The sequence below is a fragment of the Canis aureus genome, chromosome 6 (genome assembly GCF_053574225.1).
Source record: "Canis aureus isolate CA01 chromosome 6, VMU_Caureus_v.1.0, whole genome shotgun sequence".
NCBI lineage: Eukaryota > Metazoa > Chordata > Mammalia > Carnivora > Canidae > Canis > Canis aureus.
In genome coordinates this window covers 73,096,056-73,104,901 of record NC_135616.1, presented here as the reverse complement: position 1 = coordinate 73,104,901, position 8,846 = coordinate 73,096,056, and the positions used below count along the sequence as shown (strand labels likewise).

The window sequence follows — 8,846 nt, the reverse complement described above, 5'->3', positions numbered from 1 at the left end:
CTTGTATCTGTCAAGGCTCAATGGCTCTTACCTGCTCTAGAGGCTAAAAGCCAATGTGCTGACCTCACCATGTTGGAAAAATTGAACACATGGCTGTTGTCAAGGACAAGACACTGTCAGTCACAAGAACAAAGGGAGCAGAAAAGGCTAATGAGGGAAGAGGCTACACACCCCAGACAGGTACATGGCACCCCGCCCCCTCTGCTCAAAACCTGGGGTCAGGGTGGTGGCCCTGCACAAGAGAAGCCTGCGCAGAAACCGTGTGCACCCCCTTTCCACCTAGAAGGAAAGCACCACAAACCAGCAGCCTGCTCCTCCAGTGAGGGAGTGAATAAACACTTGCTTTTCCTTTCCAGTCTAACAGCCTGGTGTGCACACAAGTAAGAACCACAACGAAGGCCGCTCACCTGCGCACTCACCAGGGCTTCTCCTACCCAGCATTATGGTGTTTGGGGGGCCGATTTCTTTTGTTCGGTTGGTTGGGTGTTATTGTTGACCTCTTTTCTTCTGCTTTCGATTAAGCTACCGCAAGTCAAGAGATAGTGGCCCCCTAGACCAAAATCTAAGAAGTGATTTGCCCAGGATCATGCAGTAGGTTAGGGAAAGAGCCAATCTTTGCAAGATTCCTTCACATAAACCAAAACAGGTAAGGTGGGGTGAAGGAGAGAGAGGGCACGGAGAGGGCTGACATTTATAAGAGCTGCATGTAAAGGGAAGGTTTTAAGAGAGAATTGATGGATGGGGTTTCAGCAGCCCAGCCGTCCCCTCCCACTTCTGGCTTCTACTCCCCCACCCCGCCCTGAACCCCCCTGTACACTGAGTTCCGTCTGGGCAAGTCCTGAGCTTCTGGAATGTGTCTTCGCCTTCCTTATCTGGGAGCTAATCACTAAATAGCAGGTGGCGGAGATTCGGTTTTTCATCTCTCTTGTTCTCTCCTCTCTTTCGCTCATTTCCTCCGGGCTGTGAATTTCTGAATCCCAAGCAGGAAACCTCCCTGATGTGTTCCCACCTGGAACATCACTCTCCTTTTCTTTGTTTGGAGAGGACAGAAAGATGCAGGGAGAAGCAAGAGAAGAGGCTGCTTTAACTGAAGAGGGGAAGAAAGACGTCAGTATTTAAGTAATAACCCACACACTCTCTGACGACGGATGCACACACATTTTTTGGAAATCCAAGCGTTCCTTCTTTCAACTCCTAGATTTCCCTACTCATCTCCCCTCCAGCCTTGTCAGTCTTACAAGACAAAGGGTGTTTACTGGGTGTCACTTCAGTTATCAACACTCGGCGCAAATAGGTTGACAGAGGAAATAGGCAAAGTACCCTTGCAAGCCTGTTTGGGGTTGAAATAACAACTAGAGGATCTAGAGGCTCACAGAGATCAGCTTACCTTTTGCTCCTACAAATGTTAGAAACTGGCTCTTGAAAGAAGCCATCATCAATGTCCCTGTCTCAGCGGGTATTGGGAAGTTCCAGGCCTTCTAAGCTGCGCACTCTGTCCTCTTCATGGATCTATCATTTAGGGAGGGAGTTCGAGAGGTCAACTGGGGCTGGCTCCCACTTTTAGCTATCATGTGCCTCTAAACCCAGAGGCCAGTGTTTGTGGTCTACTGAACATTAGGCTCCCTGTGGGGGAAAATGGAACAAAATAGGGGATGTAAATCTAAATCCATGATGTCCAGTCTGTGGGCTCCCATTGATGGGGGCACCGTATTTGCATGAATCAGTACCTGCAGACGGACTAAAGAGGATGACTCACGTACATATACTCTGACACTTCTTTTTTTAAGAAAGATTTTATTTATTTATTTGAGAGAAAAAGCAAGAGAGCACAAGCAACAGGAGTAGCAGAGGGAGAGGGAGAAGCAGGTGCTGCGGAGCCCTACAGGACCCCGGGACCCCAGGATCAAGACCTGAGCTGAAGGCAGATGCTTAACCCACTGAGCCACCCAGGCATCCCTACTCTGACACTTCTAGTGTATTAATTTATTCATTCTACAAATAAGGCACAGAGGGTGCCTACTTTGTGCCAGGAACCAGACTGCATGCAGAGTATATAATAGATAGTAAACAAGTCAGACCAACTCTGTCCTCGTGGTGCTTCCAAGTCCAGTGGTGAAGACAGGCACAGAGAGTCACAGAAATGCAGGGTGACAGCAGGAAGTCAGCTTCAGGATCGCATATAGAAAAGACTGTGGACATTGCTGCTAGAAACATCGGGGTGCAAGTATCCCCGTGTTTCACTGCATCTGTATCTTTGGGGTAAATCCCCAACAGTGCAATTGCTGGGTCGTAGGGCAGATCTATTTTTAACTCTTCGAGGAACCTCCACACAGTTTTCCAGAGTGGCTGCACCAGCTCACATTCCCACCAACAGTGTAAGAGGGTTCCCCTTTCTCCACATCCTCTCTAATATTTGTGGTTTCCTGCCTTGTTAATTTGCCCCATTCTCACTGGTGTGAGGTGGTATCTCATTGTGGTTTTGATTTGTATTTCCCTGATGGCAAGTGATGCAGAGCATTTTCTCATGTGCATGTTGGCCATGTCTATGTCTTCCTCTGTGAGATTTCTCTTCATGCCTTTTGCCCATTTCATGATTGGATTGTTTGTTTCTTTGGTGTTGAGTTTAATAAGTTCTTTATAGATCTTGGAAACTAGCCCTTTATCTGATATGTCATTTGCAAATATCTTCTCCCATTCTGTAGGTTGTCTTTTAGTTTTGTTGATTGTATCCTTTGCTGTCCAAAAGCTTCTTATCTTGATGAAGTCCCAATAGTTCATTTTTGCTTTTGTTTCTTTTGCCTTCGTGGATGTATCTTGCAAGAAGTTACTGTGGCCGAGTTCAAAAAGGGTGTTGCCTGTGTTCTTCTCTAGGATTTTGATGGTTTATGTATACAATGGAATATTACTCAGCCATTAGAAATGACAAATACCCACCATTTGCTTCGACGTGGATGGAACTGGAGGGTATTATGCTGAGTGAAATAAGTCAGTCGGAGAAGGACAAACATTATATGGTCTCATTCATTTGGGGAATATAAATAATAGTGAAAGGGAATAGAGGGGAAAGGAGAAGAAATGGGTGGGAAATATCAGAAAGGGAGACGGAATATGGAAGACTCCTAACTCTGGGAAATGAACTTAGGGGTGGTGGAAGGGGAGGAGGACGGGGGATGGGGGTGAATGTGTGGCGGGCACTGAGGGGGGCACTTGACGGGATGAGCACTGGGTGTTGTTCTGTATGTTGGCAAATTGAACACCAATAAAAAAATAAATTTATTATTAAAAAAAAAAAAAACAAGAAAAGACTGTGATTACCAGCCTTCAAATTCCTTCAAAGGTGATAGCCTCTACTATTAAGCATTTGCTCCACCCATGCATTTCTCAAATGTAAGTATCTTTATCTGCAGGTCTATAAATTTTTTGAGATTAAAATGCGCTCCCCATCCTGAAAGCGGTTGGACACCGCTGACCTAAATCATCCCCAAGAGATGCCTTTTCTATCCCAGATGAATGAATTAATCGCAAGAAGGGATATTCCGCCAATATTCCGACAACTCCCAGCTGGACCATTCTTTCTTAGATTTGAGCTTATGTTGCTTCATGGAAAAGTGAATTTCAGAGCTCTCTGTACCCCGTCATCCAGGAATGCCACCTCTCTGGGGAACCCCGGAGAAATCAAGAAAGAACATACCCATTTGGTCATAGATTCCAGCTCCCCCGAGGACAGAGAGCAGCCCCACCTCCACGCTTGACTTGGGTGAGGTTGGAGGCAAGGGCTTTGTGGTTGATTCTGGTATGCTGTAGAAGAGCCGACCTGGAGCCACGGGACGTGACTTGTTGCTCTATTAGACACGCTAGATAATCTCCTGAAACAAAGAAATAAAGCAATGATTCGATGGGAGGATTTTCCTGTCAAGAATTATGATTGCAAAAATAACCCAGAAAATATAGCTTTATTTGAACAGGGCCAGGCAAGATAATAGACCGGAAGACCTGTTAAATGTGAGGTCCCATTTAAATCAAAATGATCCACCAAATCTCAGCTCCCAGTGGGGTCTCTGTTTGTGCATTCAAGAGTAGAAATACGATAGGAACAAACACTTTTAGCGTCAATTCTGTCTTAGACAATGTGATGGGCAAAGAGCAAGGAAATGTGGCCTTTCAAGTGGCTTCTCTTAGTAAAGAAAAGGTAAATAAACAGCAATGCTCATCTAAAAGATAATTAAAGAGTATTTGAGGCTTCGTGACATGGGCACAGCAGCAAGATTGCAGGGGTAGGGGGGTGCTGGGGGAGGGTGAGGGGGGACTGCGCAAGCCAACATGTGCAAGAAGCACTAAGCTTTGAGTTCTGTGTCTAATCTGAGTCTTAAAACCTTTGGCGAGTCACTCCCTTCTTAGCTTCAACTCAGTTTCCTGACCCATCAAATGCCAAAGTTTACTCCCAGCTCCTGGCGCTAGGATTCCAGGCCCCACACCAAAAGGAGCTTCATAGAAAGGTCACCCTAACCCATCAGCCACCGTGGTGCTTCCTGTGAACTTCTCACAGCAGGACAGGAACTCCGCCTATCTGCATGAGGCCTGCCTTGCAGGAGAAGGTATTCTCTGACTGAACCGAAAAGTCTGTATCCTCAGGTCCTCGCCCCATGAGAAAGGATATCAAAAAGCCACGTGGTGAGGATGATCTGGGGTCAGCCTGTGGAAATAGGATCTGTCCAAGCAGGGGCTGGAAATGTAAATGCATGTATCGTAGGTCTCCCTCCCTTACCTCCCCCCCCACTCCTACCGTGGCTATCCCCCCTAAAAAAAAAAAAAGAGAGAAAGAAAGAAAGAAAGAAAGAAAGAAAGAAAGAAAGAAAGAAAGAAAGAAAGAACACAGCAGATCTTTGGCACACTTAGACCTTGCCCATTTTCAGCCCTTGTCTTTCTTTCACTGAGGTAATATCTTTACCTGCTGCCAACTGGACCTGTCGGTGTATGCAACTGTTGCTTCATTCTGACTCATCACAGCTCGCTTTGTGGCACTGAACCCAGGAGCCACTGTTCCCTGGTGATCTTTGGCCTACTTCTAAGACGCTGCAGGGCAGTCAGGAAGCTTGGGGCGGTGCACTGACTTTCCCTCGGTGAAGTCAAAAGCCTTGGGCACAGCTACCTCCTGGTCCCCTTTAAGCCCTGCTGAGAAGCCACAATGGAGAAGTGCCAGGAACCCGTCCTACATCCTGTTAATGCCATAGGAAGGGACTTCCAAAAGTAAAAACTGGACATCCAAAGCCCCCAGAAGGCAACGCGCTTGCCATGACCTCCAGAATCAACTAGTTCGGGAAGTCAGGCACAGTGGAAGAGTGCTTGCATTTCGAGATCAGATAAACCCCAGTTGGACCAACTGGGGGTGCAACACAGTGCAACACAGAACTGGTCATGGTTCCACATGCTCTGCTGTTTTTTTTAATTCCATCCTTGATTGTCCTACCTCCTCTTTCTGGAATTCTCTACCCCATCCCATGGCCTCTCTTCACTGAAGTAACTCCTGCTTATCCTACTCAGTTCAAACATCACCTCCTTCAGGAAGCCCTCCCTGACCCACCCCAGCTGCATTAGATGCCCCTCTTGGTGCTTAGCCTAATGCTCAATGTATGGCTCTGTCATTGCATTTACCGTATTATTGGGTAATTGCTGTCTTCTTCTCCTGCCCCGAATTTCTTGTTGGCCAGAACCAACACATTTTAGTCATCCTTTTTTCTCCAGTGCTTAATGCATCACCTAGTATGTTCATTAAGTGAATAAATAATCTGTCTCATTCACTTATTAGCAGTGTGTTCTGGGCAATTGAGTTCACTTCTCTGAACCTCTGTTTTTTCATCTGTAGATTGGAAGTAAGAATCCACCTCTCGTTGAGATGTTGTTCAGATTAGAAGTAGCGTATAGAAAAGTCTACTGCATTGGGGATGCCCACGCATGGCAAATTCCTGTGCACGGAGCTGTGGATCTGCACGGGGTATGAAAAAGAAAGAAAAAGAAGCAAGCTCATTTATGTGCAATGAAGACTCCTGCTGTCAGCATGCAGTCCTTTCTCCCTGGAGATACCATCCCAGCCAATAGCTCTCTCACTGCAGGAAGCCTGGAAGTCTCTTTCTTTGTTTGTTGTTGTTGATTTTTGGTTTTCTTTTTCTGTAAATGAGAAACACATAGCAGATTGTTCCTAAAAGTTTTCTCGGGACTGCAGGTCTCTAGCTGGGTTGACTGATTAGCAGAGTTACTCTTGTCATTTCTCCCATTGACATAAGGCCCTACAAGTCTAGACACCCTTTCCCCCATTCGCACATCTATCCTAAATAGGTCCTTTCAAGTGAGGTCAGGCTTACCCAGAGAGCTTCTGGTGATTTATCCACACACTTCAGGAAGGAAAAGAAGAAGCAGCTTCTGGTGATTTATCCACACACTTTGGGAGGGAAAAGAAAAAGCAGCAGGGATCTGAGCCCCTAGAAACTTGACAAGTAGCCTGGCATTTGGAGGGTTTGCTCAACGTGACCAGAAAAGTTTCCAAGCAATGGAGATTATAAAGGGCAGATTTTCAGAAGCCAGGTAATCCTGTGGTGTCAAGTGCTGGCCGCAGCCTGTAATATCATGCCACAGGACCATCACTACCCATTCCCAGTCCCTCCAAGACATACGTGCACAGCGGCACCCCCCCCCCACTCACATGGGCGCGTGCACGCACGCGCGCGCGCACACACACATGCTATACTACCTCCCTTCTGGGAATATGCAAGGCCCTCCATTGCTCAAATCCCCACCCATCCTCTGGTGAGTCAGGCTGAATCAGATCCCTTGAGTTATCCACAGCATATGCAAATCAGGGTTCATTTATTCATCAATCTTTTATTAAGCAAGTTCCCAGTGCCGGCTCTGTGCTAGGTACTGCAGGCCAATGCCTTCTGGAACTGCAGGCCAAGCCACTCCATAGGGGAGAAACAATTGTGGTCAGAAAGTATGGTAAGGCAAGGGCTTGGCATGAAGGTATGGCCTGAGGAGAGATCTGTGCTGAGCCAGGCACAGATCATTGGTGTTGAATTCATTCTGCAAGGATATGCAAGAGGGTGCCAGACTACTCCTGGGGACCTGCGACACAGCCATCAAAGCAGGGGCTGGGTGCAGTGGTAAGATAGCAGGGCAGGGCCACGGATCGGAGGAAGAGTAAATCGGAGGGCTTCCCACAGAATTTCTACCACTTTTAAACTCAACTAAGGCCAAAGAACCAAGAAACACTTAAGCCACTTCCCCATGGTTGCCTCCAAAGCATCCTAGGATCCAAGAAGTAAAGAGAAAGGGGCTCCTTACAGAGAAAGTGACTGAGTGACACGAGGCCTAGCTTGGATCTGGCAACATAGGCTACTCTGGAGGGTTTTAAACATGTTAGCAAATGCACACAATCATCCCTGGGATACCCCTTCCCTTGAATCTGGGCAGGTTTCTGACTTGCTTGCAATCAGTTGAATGTGTCAGAAGTGATGTTCTGTGACTTCCAAAGCTACAGGGCAAAAGGCCTGGCAGTTCCTTTTTCCCTGGAGCACTTACAGTCAGAGCCCTGGACTCTGAGCCACACATCAGACAGGCCACCTCGCTGTAAGGCAGCTCAAGCCTGTGGAGTGGCCACGTGTGGGTGTCCTGGCTGCCAACCCACTGAGATCCCAGCCCACAACGAGTGCCACCTGCCAGACCTGTGAATGGATGAGATTCCTGATGACCCCAGCCCCATGCTTCCCCAACTGAGGGCCCAGACATTGTGAAGGAGAGATAAGCAGTCCCTGCCATCTCCTGTTTGAACCCCTGGCCCACAAAGTCTGTGAGCAGAACGAGACAGTTTTGTCTTACGCATCTGAGTTTGGGTGATGTGTAGTGAGTGGCAGGGCCTCAGTGATCCAATGATCCCAGAGGTGAGGCTGAATGGTGTTTGGAGAAGGAGAGGGGGACGCACAAATAGAGGATGACCCTGTGGGACAATGGGAGAAGGACAATGTTCTGAATGATGCTGTTTATACTCTGTTTCCTTTTGTGAAGTGAGAAAGGAACCGAGGGCAACCCCATTTCACATGGGATGACTGGTCTTGCCTCTGTTGGCCCAGCCTTGCAGTGAGTGCTGGGCACTCACGCCATGGTGGCATGGCCTGCCCCTACTGCCTCTCTGGTCTAGGACAGGGGCTTCCTGCCCCTCAGAGGGCCTCCTCTGGTGAGAAGCCAATCAATGGGACGTCAGTGCTATGATGGATATGATTTGAAAACCTGCAGTCAAGAATTCATCATCAGCCAGAGAGGGAGGTCACTTCCGATGACTTAGATCTAAGCAGGAGCTTCTGCTTTTTGTCCCTGACTGTCTCCCAGGGGTGCTTCAGGAGGTGATGAGGATTATGTCTCCCCAAAGGTGTCCCAGAAATCATCCAGTTATCTCTGAGATGGTTTGTAGTCATCTATTAGAAACCCCTCCAATAGCCTTGCTTTAGGAGGAAAGGGAGGAGGTCCTCAGTGGACCAGGTTAGGGGTCTGGGAGCTGGCCCAGCAAGAGGACGACAGATTGGGGAGCATCCAGGACCTATGGAGTCCATGAGGACCATCTGGCCCCTCCACATTCAGTGGGGAACCCAAATCTGCAGGGTCCACCTACTGACCTCTGTTTGGATTTTCTGAGCAGCTCCATCTTCCAAGGATCCACGTGTGTTGTCAGAAGGGCTTTTCAGTTTGCTCTTATCTCAATTTCCTCCTTTAACTTAATGGGTGACTGAGACCTGAAGCTGTAGACTCTGAACTAGAAGGGACCTTAGAAATCACCTCGGGCAATCCCCAGGAAGGGAAAG

At 47.7% G+C, this 8,846-nt stretch overlaps 1 long non-coding RNA gene across 1 annotated transcript; it reads right to left on the bottom strand.

Annotated features, from left to right (window-relative positions):
- Window positions 1–1,831: 1,831 nt before the first annotated feature.
- On the bottom strand, window positions 1,832–6,784 carry LOC144315264 (uncharacterized). The gene is made up of 3 exons (XR_013381007.1): window positions 6,360–6,784; window positions 5,653–6,165; window positions 1,832–3,866 (listed from the first exon to the last, which is right to left on the bottom strand). It is a non-coding gene; the product is annotated as an uncharacterized LOC144315264 (long non-coding RNA).
- Between the last annotated feature and the right edge of the window lie 2,062 nt (window positions 6,785–8,846).